We start from the raw sequence: 3672 nt of genomic DNA on the forward strand, positions 1-3672 counted from the left end.
ATCACTATAGGAAATGAATAAAAAAAAAATCTTGCCGCAAATCATGTCAAGGAGCATTCTATGTTTTCCTCTAAGAATTTTATAGTGTCCAGCCTTACATTTAGGTCTTTAATCTGTTTTGAGTTTATCTTTGTGTATGGTGTTAGGGAGTGTTGTAGTTTCATTCTTTTACATGCAGTTGTCCAGTTTTCCCAGCACCATTTATTGAAGGGACTCTTTTTCTTCATTGTATATTCTTGCCTACTTTGTCATAGATCATGTGACCACAGGAGTGACAGTTTATCTCCAGACTTTTTATCTTGTTCCATTGATCTATATTTCTGTTTTTGTGCCAGTACCGTGTTTTTTTGACTACTGTAGCTTTGTAGTATGTCCAAAGTCAGGAAGCCTGATTCCTCCAGCTTCACTTTTCTTTCTCAGGAGTGCTTTGCTGGGATTAAGAATTCACCTGCCAATGCAGGGGACATGGATTCAATCCCTGGTCCAGGAAGATCCCACATGCCACAGGGCAAAAAAGCCCATGCGCCACAACCACTGAGTCTACCCTCTAGAGCCTAAAAGCTACAACTGCTGAGCCTGAGTACCCTAGAGCCCATGCTCGTGCCCTAGAGTGTGTGCTCCACACAAGAAAAGCCATGGCAATAAGAAGCCCATGCGCCACAACTAAAGAGTAGCCCTTGCTCGCCACAAGTAGAGAAAGCCTGCAAGCAGTGATGAAGACCTAGTGCAGCCAAAAATAAATAAACACATATTTTAAAAGTCAGCTGCTCAAAAGTAATATTTATTAATTATAATAAATAGAGATGGCACGCTGACTCTAGAGTGGGCTGGCTTCAGTAGTTATAACGTGTGGACTCAGTATTTGTGGTTTGCAGGCTCTATAGTGTGTGAGCTTCAGTAGTTATGGTTCATGGGCTTTGGAGCACAGGCTCAGTAGTTGTGGCGTGTGGGCTTAGTTGCCCCATGGCATGTGGAATCTTCCCAGACCAGGGATCGAACCCATGTCCCATGCACTGGCAGGCGGATTCCTAACCACTGAACCATTGGGGAGTTCACCCATGAGCTTCTTACAGACACCAGAAAATGTTTCAACTTTGTGTTCCACATTGTTCTGCTGTGTTTTATCCAAATGAACCTTTATGAGCCAGCTGCCATTCAGTTTCTTACAGATTCTCTTGCCTGTAATCTCACTTGGGGAAACCAAATCTTCCAGGATTACATCATGCACGGTTGTCAGACTGCAGCTCCTGGGATGCTTTTGCTTATTTTTTTGTATGGTTTTTTGAGTTGGCTTAGGCAGAATTCTTCTCTGAGCAACAGACAACGTGTTTCCTGCTGAACTTCTCCAAGTCACGCAGTAGTCAGACCTGGAATTTTTGGAAATATTTCATTTGAGGAATAAAAACAAAGATTAAAAGAGCTTTTTGACCAACACTAACTTCAGTGGCCTTGGCAGCTGTGATATTCAGCTCCCGCAGCTGAGTTTTCAGGTCTGAGTTCATCTACAACTCTAGGAGGGTGTAGAAGATTTCAGACCAGAACTTGTCCAGCTTCTCACCATTGGGCTTCATGATCTTTGCCCTGGAAATGAACATGGCTTTGATCTTGCCAATGTGGCTGATACAGTTTTCCCCCAACACTTGGAGGCCTAGGCCTCAGGAGAGCTTGTTAAATCCAGGAGGCGAGGGGAAGAGGCAGGAATAGCATGAGTGGAGAAACAAGAAGAACCACAGAGAAATGGTAGAAGCCTAGAGAGTCCTAGGAAGCACTCTTGTAATTTCTTAAGTGATAAGAGCATGAGGAGTATCTTTTGTTCTAATATTTTGTCTTTGAACTGGATTTTGATACAGAGTTCCTGAAATTCTTATGGTTTCCTGAGTGTTAGAAGTATCCTTTGTTCTAATGTGGTGACTCTGGGAGAGCTCCTGGATGGACTAATGATGAGGCTGGTCATCAAAAAGATCAATGCAAGATTAAAACATGGAATTTTTAGTTTAAACCCTTTTTCTTAAGATGGGAAAGGCCAGAAATAAGATGCTCCAAAAGTGTCAAATATAAAGTATTTTTTATGAGCAGTAAAGGAGACACATAGGAGAAGACTTATAGGAGGCAGAAACTGACCTTTCCCATTCAGAAGGGTAAGAATTATAGATTTTTCTACTGTAGTGGTGTTCCCTAGATAAGTTGCCACACCATCACTTGGAAATTTATTAGAAATACTCATTCTTGGGAACATGATATACTGAGCCAGAAATGATGGATGGGGTTCACAGTCTGCTTTAATTAAACCTTCCACATCATTGGGACCATTGATGAAATTTGAAAAATACTGCCCTGACAATTTCCCTGTAGACCCATGATAGGATATCTTCATGGTAAGACTACCCACTTTCTTTAGAAGGTAGAGCTCAGAGGTTATTCTTGAGTGAAGGCTGACAGACACATGCTTTGCCTAAGTAGAGTAGAGGGCAAGAGAAGGACCTGACCACTTCATCTATTCCTCATGCAGCTGTTTCATGAATGGCTGATGATTGCCCATGGCTTCCTTCTGCTGACTAGTTGAACTAGGCAAATCATAACACTCCACTTCTGGCTCTCAGGTGACCAATCCATGATTAGATTCACTCTCAGATCATTCAAATTCTAGATGAGGCAACAAGAGAAACACATTGATATTAGCAGAGCCACCAGGAAGGGCACTGAGAGAGTGAGGTGGGAAAGGCCATGCTGTGCAGGCTTATGTAGCCCAAGGCAGGTGGGGGGACTTTTGGAATTCAGTTCAGTTCAGTTCAGTTACTCAGTCGTGTCCAACTCTTTGCAACCCCATGGACTGCAGCACGCCAGGTTTCCCTGTCCATCACCAACTCCTGGAGTTTACTCAAACTCATGTCTATTGAGTCAGTGATGCCATCCAAACATCTCATCCTCTGTCATCCCCTTCTCCTCCTGACTTCAATCTTTCCCAGCATCAGGGTCTTTTCCAATGAGTCAGCTCTTCGCATCAGGTGGCCAAAGTATTGGAGTTTCAGCATCAGTCCTTCCAAGGAATATTCAGGAATGACTTCCTTTGGGACTGACTGGTTGGATCCCTTTGCAGTCCAAGGGACTCTCAAGATTCTTCTCCAATACCACAGTTCAAAAGCATCAATTCTTCAGCGTTCAGCAGGCAGATTCCTAAGCAAATACATAGTTTCATTAACATAGCTTAAGAAAAACATTTCCATGAGAAAAACACATTGGTTAACTCAAGGCAGAACCAGGTGTCTCTCCCAATTTTTTGTAAAGAAGGAAAAAATGTCTGCCACTTGCAGTTAATTTCCTCCTGCCGCTTGGGGACTTCTTGCTTTCCTACCTGTTACCCTCTCATAACCATTGATTTACATGGGGTTGTCCAACTTTCCCAACACCACTTGCTGAATAGATGTCTTTTCCCCATTATATATTCTTGTCTCCTTTGTTGAAGATTTTTAAAAAGATTTATTTTATTTCATTTTTAGCTGTACTGGGTCTTTGTTGTGCAAGGGCCTTCTCTAGTTGTAGCAAGCGAGGTCTACTCTCTGGCTGTGGTGTGCAGACTTCTCATTGTGGTGGTCTCTCTTATTGTGGAGCTCGGGTCTAGGCACACAGGCTGCAGTATTGCGGCTCCTGGGCTGTAGAGCACAGACTTGGTAG

At 42.9% G+C, this 3672-nt stretch overlaps 1 pseudogene; it reads right to left on the minus strand.

Moving 5' to 3' along the window:
* Nucleotides 1-952: 952 nt before the first annotated feature.
* Nucleotides 953-1595, minus strand: LOC102280409 (small ribosomal subunit protein eS7-like; annotated as a pseudogene).
* Nucleotides 1596-3672: the final 2077 nt, after the last annotated feature.

The sequence above is a fragment of the Bos mutus genome, chromosome 22 (assembly GCF_027580195.1).
Source record: "Bos mutus isolate GX-2022 chromosome 22, NWIPB_WYAK_1.1, whole genome shotgun sequence".
NCBI classification, from domain to species: Eukaryota; Metazoa; Chordata; class Mammalia; order Artiodactyla; family Bovidae; genus Bos; species Bos mutus.